Source organism: Pelodiscus sinensis, chromosome 6 (assembly GCF_049634645.1).
Source record: "Pelodiscus sinensis isolate JC-2024 chromosome 6, ASM4963464v1, whole genome shotgun sequence".
Classification (NCBI taxonomy): Eukaryota; Metazoa; Chordata; order Testudines; family Trionychidae; genus Pelodiscus; species Pelodiscus sinensis.
The window spans coordinates 53,503,051-53,522,731 of record NC_134716.1 but is presented as its reverse complement, the minus strand read 5'-3'; the positions used below and the strand labels follow the sequence as shown (position 1 = coordinate 53,522,731).

The 19,681-nt window shown below is 42.5% G+C and overlaps 1 long non-coding RNA gene across 3 annotated transcripts in view; it reads left to right on the top strand.

Moving 5' to 3' along the window:
- LOC142830059 (uncharacterized) overlaps window positions 1-19,681 on the top strand; it is a 202,106-nt gene that overhangs the window by 123,397 nt on the left and 59,028 nt on the right. For 2 of the 3 annotated variants that reach the window (XR_012905085.1, XR_012905083.1), the window contains one exon: window positions 14,637-14,737. This is a non-coding gene — a long non-coding RNA (uncharacterized LOC142830059). Of the gene's footprint in view, window positions 1-14,636; window positions 14,738-17,822; window positions 18,529-19,681 lie in introns of those variants that run through there. The other variant, XR_012905084.1, reaches the window with a different exon arrangement.

Sequence of the window (19,681 nt, the reverse complement as noted above, 5' to 3'; positions counted from 1 at the left end):
ACTGGAAAGATTTGGTGACAAAAGTACTGTCGACATTCATAAGTCACCAAAAAGAAAGTCCACAAATCATGTTTACACTGACATCCTGTTGGCATATTATGGCTACGTTGTTAGCTCCCCTGTAGATAGAGCAAAGCAATGTGGGTATGCATGACACACTGCATGATGTCACCGTTCAATCCCCTCACCAGACATTATGTGTGTAGAGATGGGGGGCTGGCTAACCAAATAAACTCTGCAAAACCTGTCTCTGTGATTCCCAAGCTGTGTCTACACTGGGCCACTTATTCCGGAAAATCAGCCGCTTTTCTGGAATAAGCTGCGAGCTGTCTACACTGGCCCTTGAATTTCCGGAAAAGCAACGACGCTCTACTGTACAAAATCAGCCACTATTCCGGAAAAGCTACGCTGCTCCTTATTCCGGCACACTGTTCCAGAAAAGGGCTAGTGTAGACAGCCCAGTAGTCTTTTCCGGAAAAAAGCCCCGATCGCGAAAATGACGATCGGGGCTCTTTTCCAGAAAAGCGCGTCTACATTGGCCACAGCTGCTTTTCCGGAAAAAGGGCTTTTCCGGAAAAGCAGCCTGCCAATGTAGACGCTCCTTTTCCGGAAAAACTTAAAACGGAATAGTATTCCGTTTTAAGCAGTTCCGGAAATTCATGCGAGTGTAGACACAGCCCCTGAGACAAACTTATTCAATCTCAGTCCCTCTGAGATTCAAATAAAAAGAACTGGTTGTTCGCTGCCACGACCCAAGTGATTCCAACAAAATCAGGGTAGAGATAACTTGGGAATCCCCTCCCTTAGAAATTCCCTCCCTAAGGTAAAGTTCTCCACCTCTGCCCCAACCTCCTTTTTGCTTGAAGTTGGGAAAAACAGAGGGAATCCACAGACAACAATGGACTCTGCCCTTGTAACTAGGCACTTAGTTCTAAAGACACAACTATCAATCAATCCCAGTTAGTAAAAGAGTTTTCTTTTTATTCTAATTATCAAAACAAAACTACTGTTGCAATCATAGTAATTTGGCTAGGTGGTAAATAGACACTATATATATATTACAGCCAGGGACTTTCTGTACACACACACACACACACTCAGGGAAAGTCCCTGGCTGTAATCCTTAGTTACAAAAGAGAAAAACAATTAGCCAACTCAGACATGATTTCCAAACCCCCAAACAAGGAAAACAATAAACCCTGGTGGACTATCTAAACTTTTCCCTACTTAGACATTTCAAGAAGTCTGTTCTTAGAGATAGAAGCATCTCCCATCTCCCTCAATACCTGGGAGAAACTGCTCTGATCTCAAACAAAGAAGAGAGAGAAAAAGCCCCTCTGTCTTCAGTTTGAAATTCCTACCCATATTCTTATTGTCTGATTGCCCCAACCCCTCCAACCATCGCTTTTGCTAGGTAACTGAGTTAATCCCTTAGGGTATGTCTACACTACAAAGTTAATTTGAACTAACAGCCGTTAGTTCGAATTAACTTTAAAAGGCGCTACACATTCAAACCGCTAGTTCAAACTTAATTTGAACTAACGGAGCGCTTAATTCGAACTAGGTAAACCTCATTCTACGAGGACTAACGCCTAGTTCGAATTAACTAGTTCGAATTAAGGGCTGTGTAGCCTCTTAATGCGAACTAGTGGGAGGCTAGCCCTCCCCAGCTTTCCCTGGTGGCCACTCTGGGCACCACCAGGGAAACTCTTCTGCCCCCCTCCCGGCCCCGGAGCCCTTAAAGGGGCACGGGCTGGCTACGGTGCCCGTGCCAGGTGCAAGCCTGCCAGCACCCAGCCAGCAGACCCTGCACCTGGCACGGCTCGAGCCAACCACCCACTGTCAACCAGCCCTCTTCCCGGGACGAGGCTGGTGGCTCCCGGGAGCCTGCCCAGGTCCGCAAGAGGCGGGCGCCCACCTGGTCTAGTGCAGACATCATGGACCTCATCCACGACCTTCGCACTAAGCACAGGATAGTGGCCATCTAGGGCAGGATAGCTGCCAGCCTAGCCACCCAGGAGCAGGTGTGCATGAAAATCAGGGTGGTCCAGTGAGACCCCCGACCCTGAGCCCTGAGCTTAGAATGGCCGTACTGGGTCAGACCAAAGGTCCATCTAGCCCAGTAGCCTGTCTGCCGACAGTGGCCAACACTAGGGACCCTGGAGGGGATGGACCGAAACAATGATCAAGCCATTTGTCTCGTGCCATCCATATCCAGCCTTCCACAAACAGAGGCCAGGGACACCATTTCTACTCCCTGGCTAATACCACTCCATGGACCCAACCTCCATGACTTTATCTCACTTCTCTTTAAACTCTGTTATAGTTCTAGCCTTCACAGCCTCCTGTAGCAAGGAGTTCCACAGGTTGACTATTTGCTTTGTGAAGAAGAACTTTCTGTTATTAGTTTGAAGCCTGCTACCCATTCATTTCATTTGGTGTCCTCTAGTCCTTCTATTATGGGAACTAATGAAGAACTTTTCTTTACGCACCCTCTCGTGCTTTTATAGACCTCTATCATATCCCCCCTCAGTCTCCTCATATGGGATCTGTTCCAAACCCCTGATCATTTTAGTTGCCCTCCCCTCTCCCACCCTCTCTTCCCCTCTCCCACCTCCTTTTCCCAGTCTCCCCGAGTTTTGTTCAATAAAGAGAGTTTCTATTTTTCAACACGCGTGTCCTTTATTTTGTAAATCAGGAAGGGGGGCTAGGGAGGGGTAAGTGGAAGGGGGTGAGGGAGGAATGGGGTATGAGCCCCCGATGGGGAGGACTGGGGTGGCTCTGCAGGCTCCTCAGGGTGGAAGCTCTCCTGCAGCCCCCCGATTGACCCCCCCGGATGGCAGCCAGCGGCAAGTGCAGCCGGGCTGATGGCCGAGTGCTGTGATGTGCCGAGTGTGGGCACTCAGGGCACTCCAAGCCAGGACTGCTTTGCAAGCGGGGAACACCTGAAAACTGTCTGTCTGGAGATGGGGGTTGGGTCCCTTTAAGCACAGCCCTCGGCTAGCCTGAGTCAGCAGCTCCACGCTCTAAGTCCTACTCTGATGCCCTGCTGGCACTGCTTCCGGCCATCCTTAACCTCGGTTCAGGGTCCACTCAGTGTGGACATGCTAGTTCGAATTAGCAAAACGCTAATTCGAACTAGTTTTTAAGTCTGGATGTGCTAATTCGAATTAGCTTAGTTCGAATTAACTAATTCGAACTAAGTTAGTTCGAATTAGTGCTGTAGTGTAGACATACCCTTAGTTACCGGGTGCTGGTCAGTACTCCTTCTGATCGTGACACTTGGCATCACCTTCAGTCATGCTCACCCTGGAGCCACTAACTAGAAGGAGGCTGGGGATATAGACACACACACAGCAGTGCCACACATGACATACAGGCAAGCCCACACGCTTGGGGCAGCATCCACTCCTAGGATAGCATGGCAAGGTAGAGGAACTGGCTATGGTGGTCCACGAGGGCGTATAGGACCACCTCTAGTTGATATATTCAAGTTGGGGGTCTGGATGGGGATGTTGGTGCCATCAGTAGCTCCCCTTCCACCACTACCCTGCAGCTAGGGAAGCCCATAGCGGCAAATCCGGTGATGATGGGGTCCATGTCGTCCAAGTTGATGACTCTGCACAGCAGGATGGTGTTGATGGCCCTCACCGCCTGTAGAAAGAGACACACAGAGAATCACAGGGTTGCCAGGACCCTTGGGAGGTCCTCACACCCAATTCCTTTCCATCCCCACACAACAGGAGCGACCCCTACTTATCCCATCCCCCATCAGGGCTTTGTGAGATCGAGATTGAAAAACTTCCTGGGGAGTGTACATGGAAACAATTTATAGTAATCCTACACTTGTCCACAGGCTGCCATTACTCTGACTGACATAGTCCTGCTAAAGATAAACAGGAAAACCCAGGCTCTGCTTCAGGATGTGAGCAGGGGGTACCTCTTTCCTTATGCAGCCAAAATCTGTGCCACCTTGGTTTTGGCAGCTTTGAGGAATGGTTTGGGAGAGTGTCATACCACAGAGAATGGAATCTCTGGAGGAAAATTAGTAAGAACATCAGAAATAGCTTTGACACTATCTCCCAGCAAGATTCTGCTGATATCTCTTGTACATCAGTGCTTTGTTTGGACATCACAGACCCAGACAAGGCTTAGCCAACTCACAGAATTAAAGGTTCTGGTCATCCTGAACCACTTCCACCCACCCCTAGTTTCAAGATCAATTTCCCACACTGCTGCCTGGGTCCCCCTCCTGCCATTGCAATACACAGCAATTTATTGCCTTGTCCCCTGGCTGCACTAGAGCAACTTACTACCTCACATGACTGCAGCCCACACCACTTCCCCCTCCCCTGTCTGCACAGAAACTTACCCTGCATTTCTTCTGATGCTTCATGCTCCATGTTCAGTTGCTGAGAGTCCTCACAAACTGTGGGACTTCAGAACAATTCCTCACTGCCTGGTGCACAAGTTGTCAGTGGATTGAGCCCCACCTCCTCCTCTCCTTCACCTCTTCATCAATAACTTCTGCCTCTGGGTTAAGCCCTTCTCTGACTGTGCTATGGGAACTATCCATACTCTTCTTGGGTGTGGATGTGGGGTTCCTACCTAGGATTATATCCAATTCTTTATAAAAACAGAATGTTTTGGGTGCAACACAAGACCAGCTGTTTGCCTCCTTTGCCTTCTGGTATATCTGCTGGAATTCATTTATCTTGACTCTGCATTGTAGGGTGTCTCGATTGTACCCCTTCTTACACAGGGCTTGAGAAATGTGACTGTACATTTCCCAGTTCTTACAGCTCAATCACAGCTATGATTGCACCAATTCTTCACCCCCCCCCCACACACACACACTGATAAGATCCAAAAGTGATGAGATGCTCCAAACAGGAGAGTGTTTTGACTGATAGCCACCCCTGAGAAGATGCCATGAGAATAACTACGCAAAGAGACAGACACCAGGAAATGGATTTTAAAGTTTCCAGGGTTTGCAGGTGGGAGGGGCACATCTATTTACCTATTTACGTGGCTGCAGAGCAGCAGAGTTCAAAACAGTGTTTAGAATACCTAATCGGGCACTATGAGAAACATGGTGGAGTTCAATAAACTCAACATAAAACCTACTTTAGTACACACTAAACAATTGTCAATAGTAAAGGGAGGGGGAGAGACCAAAGTCCCTCATGGAGGTGGAAGTTTTTTGTCGCCAAAAGTGGTTGGTTGTCAAGATTTTTTCATGTTACAGAAAGAAGCTTCTCTGGGATTTGTCACCAAAAAGGGCTTTTTTGGCAACTAAAATTGCCAATGTAGACAAGATCTCAAATTGATATTGCTAGCAAAACAGCTACTCCCTCTTTTTTCTCAGTTCAGCCTGAAACTAGAAAATATATTAACTGTCAGGATAATTTTTCTTCATATTAATAAATTGCATGTTGTAAATTTTCAGTTGTTTGATACTGGTATTGGACACAAGAAGGGATCAACAAATCTTATATCTTGCTCCTATCCACTCTGTTTGTCTCCAAATCTTCATCTGAAGCTTTGCCATTTCAAAAGTTAAAGAGGACAGTCTGTAACCACAAACCTGATCTCTTATTGAAATCAGCAGGAGTTTTGCCAATGAGTTCAATGGAAGCAGGAGCTGGCCCTATGTGAGGTCCTTCCATAAAATGCTATAGGCAAAATTCTTGGTCCTTAATCAAGCCAAGTTCTCCCCTGATTGTGTTAATGCTGTCTAAGGAGTGGAACATTTTAGTTTCAACTTACAGATTTTCTTTGTAATTCTTCCTATTGTGGTTGTAAAAGGAGAGTGTCTGCCATCCCCCTCCCTTCCCTTTGGGATATAGAGAGACAAAACATTTAATGAGAAACATAGGAACAAACCTGTAACCCTATTTCAAATGCATTGTTCTAAATTAAAACATTGAAAACATAGTGGAAAATATGTAAATAATGTTTCTAAACTAGGGCTGGCCATCTTTAATAAGCAGGATCATCTGGTTTCCATAATATGGACACAAATATAAACCAAAAAATCTTTCTAAATCTTTTCAAAAGAAATTGAGCAATTAGATTTTTTCAAAGTTTCCATACAAGATGCTTGTGAAGGAAAGGAACCTACTGGATAGCTTCTGAAACTCTAGAAACTGTCTTTAAAAAAAACTGCAGGAGAGTATTGCAAATATCTTCATTTCTTTTGATATGAAAACACTTCATCAAGAACAAAGCCACTGTCAGTTTTAAGAAATGGTATAAATGCAGTTTTGCAGAAATGAAAGATATGCTGCAGAATACATAACAAGTGAACACCATAGCAACCCAAACAGAATTATATGAATACATAAGAATAAAATGAAAATAGCATTTTGCATTATAAGCTCACTTTTTCTGAAGCAGTAAAGAGTCACATGACCTTGCATCTAGCCCTTAGGATACCAATAGAACTTGCTTTGACAGCCAGCCCAAAAAATATTATACTTTCACAGAGAAGAGAGAGTACTAAAATTGATCCATGCCTTGAGTGATGCTGAGGAAACTTGTATATGCATGATGACTATTTCAATCTGAATGTCATATGCAAAAGTTTTTATTTCAACAATTCCAATCCATGTTTGTTATCAAAATTGAGATTGGAAGTTGTAGGGAGGGGAATACTAAATATCTGTTGCTGACGTCCAACTTTATCTGTGAGATGTTTGCAGGATTGTAGACACTATAAAACACAAATATTTTAAAAATGTGTAAATTGTCACTACTCATAATGTAACAATTAAAGCATGAGGCTTGTGCATGCTTAGAAGTGGAAAGTCTTGCACCAGAGACCAGATTTATATAAAAAACAATTATAGAAAACCATACTAAACAAAATAAAGTCTGAGAAGAGACTGTAATTTTGGAATGTGTGCATCAGTGAATACTGAATACTTAATTATGTTGTGGTCACAAACATTTCTGAACAAAAGTCAATATGGACAGCAGTTAAATTCTTGAAATACTTGTGACAGTCTTCTTGTATTAGTAGTTTTTCATAAGATATCTCTAAATTGTATTACCATGTATTTCTACTAGGATGGTACAAAATCTGTTACAGTAGTAAGGTTGCTTGTTTTGAATTGGATTAACAAGAGAAAGTAGTTGATATGTTGATATGCCTCTGGAAAAAAAATCTTCAGAGGGGTAGCTGAGTGAGTCTGTAACAGGAAAAACTTAAAAACCAACAAATAGTCTAGTAGCACCTTAAAGACTAACAAAACATGTAGATGGTATCATAAGCTTTTGTGGGTACAACCCACTTCTTCAGATGACAGGAGTGTTGGAAGTCCAAATACAGGTCCAAATCCAGTCTTGGATCTTCCAACATTCCTGTCATCGGAAGAAGTGGGTTGTGCCCACGAAAGCTCATGATACCATCTACATGTTTTATTAGTCTTTAAGGTGCTACTAGACTATTTGTTGGTTTTTAAGTTTTTCATAGGGAAAAAAATTACAGCCTTCCTATTTCATTCACAATAACTTTCAACCTGTTCTCTCTGGGCAAGTATAAAATGATACTATGAACAAAATAGATTGAACATTGTTGATATGGTGAAATTGCAGTTGAGGGACTATTGCCTAAAGATATGCCTAAGATAACAGTCTAAGTTCTCCTAATCATTCATAGAATCATAGAACTGGAAGAGACCTCAAGAGGTCATGAAGTCTAGTCCTATGCCCTCCTGACAGGACCAAGGACTATCTAGATCAGTGTTTCTGAAAGTGTACCATGGAAACACTTTCAGAAACACTTTAACTGGCTGCCCTGGTTTGTTTATGTACCGGCACCATGGCCATGGAGCCTCGCGGCTCCCATTGGCTCCGTTTCGGCCTTTGCAGCCAAAGGGAGTTGCAGGAAGTGGCATGTGATGGGCCACCACTTCCCACGGCTCCTCTTGGCTACCAAGGATGAAATGGAGCCAATGGGAGCCATGAGGCTCCATAGCCATGGCGCTGGTACATAAACAAACCAGGCAGTCAATTAAAGTGTTTCTGAAAGTGTTTCAGAAACGCTGGTCTAGATTATTCCTGATAGATGTCTATCCAACCTGCTCTTAAATATCTCCAATGAGGGAGATTCCACAATCTTCCTAGGCAATTTATTCCAGTGTTCAACCACCCTGACAGTTAGGAAGTTTTTCCTAATGACCAACCTAATCCTTTCTTGCTGCAATTTAAGCCCATTGCTTCTTGTCCTAACATCAGAGGCCAAGGAGAAAAATTATTCTCCCTCCTCCTTGTAACAGCCTTTTAGATACTTGAAGACCGCTATCACCCCCCCCCCCCCCCCCCAGTCTTCTCTTTTCTAAATTAAACAAGTCCAATTCTTTCAGTCTTCCCCATAGGTCATGTTCTCTAGACCTTTAATCATTCTTGTTGCTCTTCTTTGGAACTTCTCCAAATCTTTTTTGAAATGTAGTGCCCAGAACTAGACACAATATTCCAATTGGGGCCAATAGGGCAGGAGAATGACTTCTCGTGTTTTGCTCACAACACTACTGTTAATGCATCCCAGAATCATGTTTGCTTTTTTTGCAACAGTGTCACACTGTTGAACTTATGGTCCATTATGACTCCTAAATCCCATTCAGCAGTACTCCTTCCTAAACAATCATTTCCCATTCTGTATGTGTGAAATGGTAATAGAGATGTAGCCGAGTTAGTCTAGGCTAGCTGAAACAAAAAACAGGACTATGTCGCACTTTAAAGACTGACAAGATGGTTTATTAGGTGATGAGCTTTAGTGGGCCAGACCCACTTCCTCAGATCAAATTGTGGAAGAAAATAGGCGTGACCATATATACCAAAGGGATACAATCAAAAAAAGTGAACACATATAAAAAGGACATCACATTTCAGAACAGAGGAGAGATGGGGGGGAGGTAAATGTCTGTGAGCAAATGATATTAGAGGTGATAATTGGTGAAGCAATCTTAGTAATAAGTGAGGTAATTAGAGTCTTTGTTAAGACTCCGGCATAAAGTGTCAAATTTAAGCATGAATGACAGTTCAGAGGTTTTTCTTTCAAGTCTGGTGTGAAAATACCTTTGAAGCAGTATGCAGGTAATCAAGTCATTGAGACAATGCCCTTTCTGGTTGAAATGGCAAGAAACTGTTTTTTCTTTGTGATACTGTCTGATATCCATTTTGTGTGCATTGATTCTTTGGCGAAGCGTCTAAGACGTTTGTCTAATGTACATAGCAGACAGACACTGTCGGCACATGATGACATAAATTATATTTCTGGATGAGCAGGAATATGTGTTCTTGATCTTATAACTCACTTGGTTAGGTCCAATAATGGTGTCAGCAGAGTAAATATGTGGCCAAAGCTGGCAACGGGGTTTGTTGCAAGGAAAAGTTCCAGGGTTGGTATTAGTGTGGTATGTCCTGTGGTTCTTGGTAAGAATCATCCTGAGGTTAGGTGGTTGCCTGTAGGAGACTATGGGTCTGTCTCCCAGAGCCTCTCGGAGTGTAGTATCCTGTTCTAGTATAGGTTGTAGTTTATTGATAATGTGTGGGACGGGTTTAAGTTGGGGGCTATAGGTGATAATAAGTGGTGTTCTATTGCTGGTTTTCTTGGGTCTGTCTTGAAGTAGATGGTTTCTTGGTATTCGTCTGGCTCTTTTAATTTGTTTTTTTTTCTCCAGGTGGGTAATTGAGGTTTATAAATGCTTGGTAGAGATCCTGAAGTTTCTGGTCTCTGTCAGTGGGATTACAGCAGATGCGGTTGTACCGAAGGGCTTGGCTATCGATGATGGATCGTATGGTGTGTTCTGGGTGGGAGCTGGAGGCATGAAGGTAACTGTATGAATCAGTGGGCTTTCTGTAGAGGGTGGTGTCTAATTTACCATTGGTGATTTGTAGTGTGGTATCCAGGAAATGGATCTCTCTTGTAGAATGGTCCAGGCTGAGATTGATGGTGAGGAGTAGGTTGTTAAAATCTCTGTGGAATGTTTCCGGTGTTTCTTGGCCATGTGTCCAAATCATAAAGATGTCAGCGATGTAGCATAAGTAGAAAAAGGTTAAAAGGGGACGGGATGTGAGGAAACATTGTTCTAAGTCAGCCATGAAGATGTTAGCGTACTGTGGGGCCATGTGGGTACCCATGGCTGTGCCACTGATCTGGTGGTATAAGTTGTCCTCAAAATGGAAATAATTGTGGGTTACATAGGTCTGCTGCCAGATTAGCAGTGGTGTCCTCTGGGATAGTGTTTTTTAATAGCGTGTAATCCGTCTTCATGTGGGATGTTGGTGTATAGAGCTTCTGCATCCATGGTAGCAAGGATGGTGTTATCAGGGAGGTTATCGATGTTTTGTAGTTTTCTCAGGAAGTCAGTAGTATCTCAGAGATAGCTGGGGGTGTTGGTTGCATAGGGTTTGAGAAGAGAGTCTGCATAACTGGATAATCCAGTAGTGAACGTGCCTATACCTGAGATGGTGGGACGTCCGGGGTGTACCAGTTTATGGATTTTGGGAAGCAGATAAAACAATCCTGGTTGAGGTTCAGAAGGTGTTTCTTTGTGGCTTTGGTCCTGAGTAGATGTAGGGAGGTCTTTAAGGAGACAGTGTAGTTTCTTTTGGTATTCTGAGGTGGGATCAGAGGAGAGAGGTTTGTAAAATGTGGTGTTGGAGAGTTGTCTGGTTGCCTCTTGGTTATAGTAGGACTTATTCATAATGACCACAGCACCCCCTTTGTCAGCTGGTTTGATTATAATGTCCGGGGTTTTTTTGAGACTCTGGATAGCATAGTGTTCGGTGCGGCTGAGATTGTGTGTCGCTTGTTGTCATTTGTGAATAATGTCAGTCTGTGCATTGTTGCGAAAGCTTTGTACAAGCAGTCTTCGGGTTACGTGGATCAGACTTATGTTGGATCCATACTTACGAACGAGGTTTTTCTCGCCCTGTAGGACACGGGTGGCAGGACTGCCCAGACGCGCCCGCTGTTCCACCACCTGCGTTCTCCGGGGCGAGAAAAGTTGCTCCGCGTCTCCCTGGTCTGCTGGGGGGGGGCCCCCAGCAGACCAGGGAGACACGGAGGACCTGGGCTGGGGGACCGCCCACACGAGCTGCGGTCCCCCCACCTGGTCCTCCGTGACTTTTCGCCGCGTCTCCCTGGTCTGCTGGGGGGGCCGCCAGCAGACCAGGGAGACGTGGAGGACCGGGGCGGCGGGACCGTGGCGCGTCTCGGTCCCGCCACCCGCGTCTCCCTGGTCAGCTGGGGGGGGATCCGGGGGGGGGCCCCAACAGACCAGGCTTTTCTCGGGACGCCTGTGGTAGAGCAGCTGGGGTGCTGCCGGTTGGTCCTCCAGCGCCGCTCTCGGCGCTACTGGACCAACCCGGCAGCATCCCAGCTGCTCTGCCCCAGACATCCTGATCAGTTTCAGCAGCAGCTGACTTGGGGACGCCTGGGGTTCTTAAGTTGAATCTGTATGTAAGTCGGAACTGGCGTCCAGATTCAGCAGCGGCTGAATCTGGACGCCAGTTCCGACTTACATACAGATTCAACTTAAGAACAAACCTACAGTCCCTATCTTGTACGTAACCCAGGGACTGCCTGTATATAGAAATCCAGATTGTAATTCAAACCGTCAGGGGCAGTCCATATAGAATTATTTTTCCTTTGGTGTTGATAGGGGGGATCTGATTGGTCAGACTGATGTTCATTGATAGTTTGGAAATATTTTCGTAGGTGGAGGTGGCAAAAGAAAGCCTCAAGGTCACCACAAAATTGAATCCAGTCTGTGAGGGAGGTGGGGCAGAAAGAGAGACCCCGGGATAAGACAGACTCTTCTGGGTTGAGTTTGTAGCTGGAGAGGTTAACAATATTATCCGGTGGGTTGAGGTAGTTGCTGTTGTAGCCTGTGCTGTGGAGCAGTTTAAAAAATTTATTGTCTTTTCTTTGTTGTATGGAATAGAAGTGTGTATAGGAGATTTCTTGTCTGGTGGAACAAAAGTGATTGTTTCTTCCTAAGTGGAGCACTTTGCATTTGTCCTTACTAAACTTCATCCTGTTTACCTCATACCATTTCTCTAGTTTGTCCAGAACATTTCAAATTTTGACCCAATCTTCCAAAGTATTTTCAACCCCTCCCACGTTGGTATCATCTGAAAACGTAATAATCGTATTCTCTATGCCAATATCTGAATCGTTGATGAAGATATAGAACAGAACATGTCCCAAAACAAACCCCACTTGTTATGCCCTTCTAGAATGATTGTGAACCATTAATAACTACTCTCTGAGAACAGTTATCCAGCCAGTTATGCATCCATATTATAGTAGCTTCATCTAGACTGTATTTCTTTAGTTTATTGATAAAAAGGTCATGCGAGACCATGTCAAATGTCTTCTTAATAGATAAGTATACCATGTCCACCACTTCTCTCTTATCCACAAGGCTTGATACCCTATCAAAGAAAGCTATCAGATTGGTTTGACATGATTTGTTCTTTACAAATCCATGTTCTCTGTTACCTATCACCTTATTATCTTCCAGATGTTTGGAGATGGATTCCTTAATTATTTGCTCCATTATTTTCTATGGCACAGAAGTTAAACTGACTGTCCTGTGGTTTCCTGGTTGTTATTTCCCTTTTTATAAATGGGCACTATATTTACCCTTTTCCAGTATTCTGGAATCTCTCCCGTCTTCCATGATTTTTCCAAGATGATAGGTAAAGGCACAGATACGTCCTCTATCTGCTCCTTGAGTATTCTAGGATGTATTTGATCAGACTGGATGATTTGAAGACATCTATCATTTCTAAGTAATTTTTAACTTGTTCTTTTTTTTCCCTTTTAATTTTAACTTCTAAACCTACCCCATTTCCACGAGCATTCACTATGTAAGGTAGCCCATCAAACTTCTTGTCGAAAACTGAAACAAAAAAGTTAAGTACTTCTGCCATTTCCAAGTTTTCTGTTGCTTCTCTCTCTTTACTGAGCAATGGGCCTACCATGTCATTAGTCTTCTTCTTGTTTCTAATATACTTGTAGAATGTCTTCTTGTTACCTTTTATCTCTCTAGCTAGATGTAGCTCATTTTGGGCCTTTGCCTTTCTAATCTTGCCCCTGAATACTTGTGTTGTTTACTAATATTCAGTCTTTGTAATGTGACCTAGTTTCCACTTTTTATATGACTCCTTTTTTATTTTTGGATCATATAAGATCTCCTGACATATATTCTATCTTTCCTATGCAGTGGAATAGTTTGCTTTTGGACCCTTAATAATGTCCCTTTAAAAAACTTCAAACTCTCTTCAGTTGTTTTCCTCTTAGTTTTGCTTCCCATGGGACCTTACCTATCAGCTCTCTGAGTTTCCTAAAATCTGCCTTCCTGAAATTCATTGTCTCTATTTTGCTGTTCTCCCTTTTAGCATTCCTTAGAATCACAAATTAATTATTTCATGATCAGTTTCACCAAAGCTGCCTTCCACTTTCAAATTCTCAAATTTAGTTCCTCCCTATTTGTTAAAATCTAATCAAGAGCAGTTTCGGGATTCTTAGATTCACATTAAAAATTAGTTCAACCCTTCCCAAACTCTGTTAAGAATGGCCAAAACCCTAGAGCTGAGCAATGTGGACTTTGAATCTGGATTCAGATACAAACTCTTTAGTTTAGTCCCATATTTACTGACTTCTACTAATTGCTCCTTCCTGCTCTTTCTCCATGCTGTCCAATGCTGTATACTCTTAGGAAATTCTGCTGTCTTGCACTGTGTATTCACACAGTTAAACATTTTTCTGATCCTTAGCTGTGCTGCAGGGACTACCTACTGAGATGAGAGGATGAGTCTTAGTCTGAACTCATTCCATTCTGAAGACAACAAGGATTTTACTTATGCAGCTGGGTGTGAGAGATGACTCTCTGTGGATATCTGATTTATAGTTCTGTAGTATAGAGTTTCTTTACAAATAGATTTCTCTAGTGGAGGTGTTATAAATACCTTGGGAAGGCTTGTTTAGTTAAATTAGACAAATGATGACTGCTAAAATGAATTCAGCATTATTACAGATTACAAACAGGCTGCCTGACAGTATTATAGAATATGTATCACATTCCTTAGAGATAAAAAGAAATCTCAACTGGACTCAAACTAGCTCTGTCATCCTAGGGTTTGATGCAGAGAACAAACTGTGAATTGAAAACTGAATTTAAAAAACAAGCCAGACAGCCTAGGTTAACAAACAACTGTATCACATGATCAGGAGCTATGAATGGAACTAATAAAGCATGATTTGGCTGCACTTTGCTGGAACACAGAGACCAGGAGAGTGTTCTGACAAGTTAGGCATCTTTTCCAAGCTGTAATCAGAAAGTCTTGGATGTAATTTTGCAGCAGTAAGACATGATGCATGGTTTTTAACTCAGATTTTTCTAGCTGAGAAAATTTTGCAGCAATACTTATACTTAGTCTCTGAGAAGATTTAGGAAATCTATTTTATCAACCAGAATTCAGAACTTTAACATGTTGATGTTTCTATGCAAATTGCTGTATTGCCAAGTGCATCTCTGTAACTTGTATTCCACCTCACTACCTTTCCTAACCAGGGACAATAGCAACATTGATCTAATGACTGTACTCTGTCATGATAGCTATGATGCCCAAGCTGGAAAAACAGTTGTCTCTGGCTTTGCTCATCAGGCGGTGAAGGATTTGGAGAATGGACATTTCATCAAGGGAGACAAAGAGACAGGTGAGTAAAACAAGAGGTGATAAAAGGGCTCACACTGGGGCAATTCACACACACACACAGAGGAAGCTTGGGAAGGAGACAGACACAAAGTCGGTATAGTTGAGCTATGAGAGAAGGCTTCATGTTTCAACACACAGCTAATACATTGCAGTGGAAGGACATAACACAGCCTCAGTGACCCTGACCCTGCCTCCCTCCAGCCCCCCAAAGAATACTTTCAAGTGATGAGGAAACTTAGACAGGTAAATGTATGCAGGGTTTATTATTTTAATTTACATCTATGCAATGTTGTGTTCAAGTTCTGTACAAAGTGTGTGTGTGTGTGTGTGTATGTTTATGTGCTATAATTTATCTTGTAAGCCAGAAAGCTCACACGTGTGGTGAGTTTCTGGAATAGGATGTTTTCAAGCTATGTAGAAAATCTCAGGGATCAGTACTTATACCCTCCGTGGTCTAAATTCTTGGGGCCTGGGGTGCTAGGTAGAAGCTCTGCAACCTGAGGATATGTCTACACTGAAGCACTATTTTGGGATATGGGGGTATCCCGAAATAGCTATCCCTCATCTTCACAGTAAGTCCCTTATTTTGAAATATAATGGGCTCGCTATTCTGATGTCCCTGTATACCTCATTCCATGAGGAGTAAGGGATGCTTCAGAATAGCAGGTTCATTTGAAAGTGTATGAAATAAAGTGTTTCAAAATAAGATTGAAATAAGATACACAATTTGCATAGCTCAAATTGCATATCTTATTTCAAGCTACGATGCGTGTAGACGTACCCTGAGAGTGTGTCTAGGGTCACCTGTCCAGGTTCTGGAGGCTTAAAACACACAGGATCCAGTGGCTGGATCATATAAGAGCAGTCTGGTAAGTGGCCACAGGGGGACATGTGACAGGAGCTGTGAAACTCACCTTTTCTTATGTTCTCTTTCTTTATTTTTTAGAAGTTGTTTTTAACTGAACTGGATTCCAGTAAATTATATTGGGGTTAACCCTGCTTGACTTTCCAAAAAAGAAATTATTGACAGTCTGACTTTAAGGGGGTCAGATGCTGAGCTGAGGTAACAGCTTGAGAACTGAGTGAATTAGGTGCAAACATAGCAATGCCCAATCTCTGAAGGTGCTGCTGAAATTGCACTAGCCTCTCTCAGGGTATGTCTACACTACCCCACTAGTTCGAATTAGCGGGGTAATGTAGGCATACCGCACTTGCAAATGAAGCCTGGGATTTGAATTTCCCAGGCTTCATTTGCATAAGCGGGGAGCCGCCATTTTTAAAACCCCGCTGGTTCGAACCCCGTGTAGCGCGGCTACACGGGGCTCGAAGTAGGTAGTTCGGACTAGGATTCCTATTCCGAACTACCGGAGGTGTACCAGTAGTTCGGAATAGGAATCCTCGTCCGAACTACCTAGTTCGAGCCTCGTGTAGCCGTGCTACACGTGGTTCGAACCAGAGGGGTTTTAAAAATGGCAGCGCCCCGCTTATGCAAATGAAGACCGGGAAATTCAAATCCCGGGCTTCATTTGCAAGTGCGGTATGCCTACATTACCTCGCTAGTTCGAACTAGCGGGGTAGTGTAGACATACCCTCAGCTCTTTATAAAGCACCTGTTGCCATTGTATCTAGGTAGTGGCCAGATGGAAGATAAAAACATACCTAAAGACCATCAGCAGACCCTGCTAAAGTGGATTTGGTAGGTTTTCTAGAAGTGGACTAAGATGACCAAGTCATTGCACTTACACCAATGAGCAGCTAACAAATGGACATTTGGGGGATAATTTGGAATGCATTTCAACTGGTAAGTTAGAGAGAAAAGATTCCTGAACCATGTTTCCTAAGTGCTGGATCTAGGGGTGCTGCTGCATCTCCTTGCTTGAAATGGTTTCCATTACACACACGGCATACAGTTTGATTCAGTGGCTGTCAGCACCCCTTCCATGTTACTAACCTGGATATGCATTAGATTGCCAAGTATAGTACCAGGAGATATTTGACCTATATTTTGCCTTTAACTATACTAGTGTAAGTCCATAAAACTCCATTTATGTCAACTAGGTTACTCTGGATTTACAAAAGTGTAACTGAGAATAGAAAATGGATCCATGTGATATAAAGGTCAAAGGTTGTCTCACCATTTTCACTGTGAGCTCTAGATAAACCAGAAAATACCCTTTGCTGACTTACTAACAAGATGTTCTCTATACCATGTGCTAATTTGTTGTCTAGGGAGAGATATTATTTCTCAGTGTTTCTGTGAGTATTCTTTCTGTACCTCTCCCGATGGGCACAGTAGCTGTGCAAGAAAGTAATTCCTCTATTTTAAATTGAAACAAAAAATGTTCATTACTTACTACCTCCATCATTTTACCTATATTTTGAATCATACCAAAATATTTTTGCCTTTATTGCCTTTCTTGCAGATCCAATCATTTTCTAAAATGTTGCTTCCTAAAGGTCTTTTGCCTGCCATGCAAACTTCTACAAAAAAAATCATAGTTTTTCTTTTATATTGGAAGTGCTGCTAATGTTACAGTCTCTTAGGGTACATCTAGACTGCAAGCCTCTTTCGAGAGATGCTTGTTCTAAAGCAAATTTCAAAAAAGCCTCTTTTGAAAAAGAGTGTCTAGATTACAATTAGTACTTTCGAAAAAGCAAGCTGCTTTTTCGAAAGAGAGCACTCAGGAAGTCTGGATGCTCTCTTTCAAAAAAGCACAGTTTGCATTACAAAACCCCCTTTTTTGAAAGAGCACTTTTGAAAAAAGGCATTCTTCCTTGTAAAATGAGGTTTTCTGTGGTAGGAAAAACTGCCGCATTCTTTCAATTTACTTTCAAAAGAATACGGCTGCAGTCTAGACACAGGTAAAGATTTTTCAAAAAAAGGCCACTTTTGTTAAAAAATCCCTGTAGTCAAGACACACCTTTACAGAACAGGAGAGCTACATGCTTCCCACGGAATATATTGCACTTCATGTGGCCATTTAGATGGTGTCAATATTAGTATACTTAAATTAACATGAGTTGATGAAATTTGACTTGAACAAATGCATTGAAATATATTTTAAATATTTAAATATCTCTGTTAGGCATTCATTACCCAAAATTTTGTGGATGAGCACTTGGGCAGAATTTCTTTGAGGCTGGACTCTATGAAAATAGTCTCCTGTTTTTATCTTTTGTGGAGTCTGCCATAAAGTTAATGTAAGAGGTGTGTATATGCTGATAGGTCTCTGAATTTATTAAAATTTGAAATAATCCTAAAATGCAAAGCTGGGAATTCTCTCCAGAGTACAATTAATCAGAGAATGTGGCCAAACAAAATTCAATTTCAAACAAACCTGAAATTTGGGGCTCTAGGGAAGGCTAAACGTGGATTCATAGCTGAATCTCAGAGTCCTCTTTTGTGGATGGAACTAATCCCCCAGCTCTCAACAGCTAAGAAATTGGGAAAGCTTTTGTAAACTTGATCCAAATCCAAATTTTGTGACTTGGACCCATTTCAAATTACTAAAATTCATATATTTGAACACTTAGGTAAACATGCAAAGCAAACACACCATATCAACATACAAAACATTCACACTGCACCACAAAGTCACATGCACAGAAAATGTACATCTAGAATATAACTTTTTAAAAACTCATATAGTAAGTTGTTTGCCATCAAACTTTGCCCAGTGTGTTTCAGAATCTGACCTACGTTTGCATTTTAATTTCATGTGTGGACCGTATGTTTATAACAGTCCAAACATTGCAAAAGAAAAGTTCTTAACTTAGTGTTTATAACTCTGACACTACACCCTGTATTTGTCATTGTAATATTATTATGATATGATTATGAAATAATTGTGTTGAATTTTGTACGAGTAGGCCTGCTGATTGGAGAGGGCAAAAGGGCCCAGCACTCCAACCACCACTGAGGGATGGGGGGAAGGGTGCACAGCGCTTTGGTGTGCATTGAGGGCTGCCTGGGAGCTAGCATGGTGTGCTCTGGGCTGGCTGCCCTAGTCCCACCCTCTTGTCCCTACCCCCACATTTTCAGAAGCTGTAGGCACCCCTATTTAAAAGATGGGTCACGTAAAGTATAATTGGAAATGTTATGATTTGCTGAATAAGATTATTTTATTTGTATGTCATGTGTATATATCATTTTTATCTGAAGTTATGAATATTGATTATGTATCTATATTTCACATGTTATTACAGCTGGTTGACATCCACTAGGGAAAATGCTTTCAGGCTAGGTAGCTGGCTGTGAAAGGCCTATTCAAGGTAATGGGCCATTAGGAAGAAAATAGATCTTAGGAGAAGCTTACCTCCAACCAGGTAAGCCTCCCTGAGAACTCTTCAGATGGCCTGTAAGTAATGGCGGCTATGACTCAACAAGCTATGCAAGAACATGAGACCAGGCCACATGACTCTGCACTCCAATTTCGGATGTCTGTATTTTTCCACAAACTGGCCTGGTAACTGAGTTTGAAACAAAGGGTTCCCACCATATGCTAAAGCTATAAAAGGCAGGGAGTGACATAATTTGTGGTTCTTCACTCCCCCACAACTGATCATCTAAGTGAAGCTCCTAAGGAAAAGGACTTGAAATGTAGCTTGTTCCTTAAAATCTACAAGCCTGTTTCATATCAGCCAAGGTGAGAATTTGCTAATTCCTATCCTATCTTTCTATTGTCTTAGGCTCAGTTTGTGTTTTTGTTTATTTACTAGCTAATCTGCTTACTTTTACTTGCTATCCCTTATAATCACTTAAAGTCTACTTTTTGTGGTCAGTAAACTTGCTTTTGCTTTACCTAAACCAGTGAGTTTGAATGAAGTGCTTGGAAATTTTATCTAAAGAGGCAAAGGCTGTTGCATTTCCTCTCTACATAGAGGGCATGGTGAAATCTGTGGGCGTATGCTGTACAGTTCCTTATGCAGTCCAAGGTGGTATAAT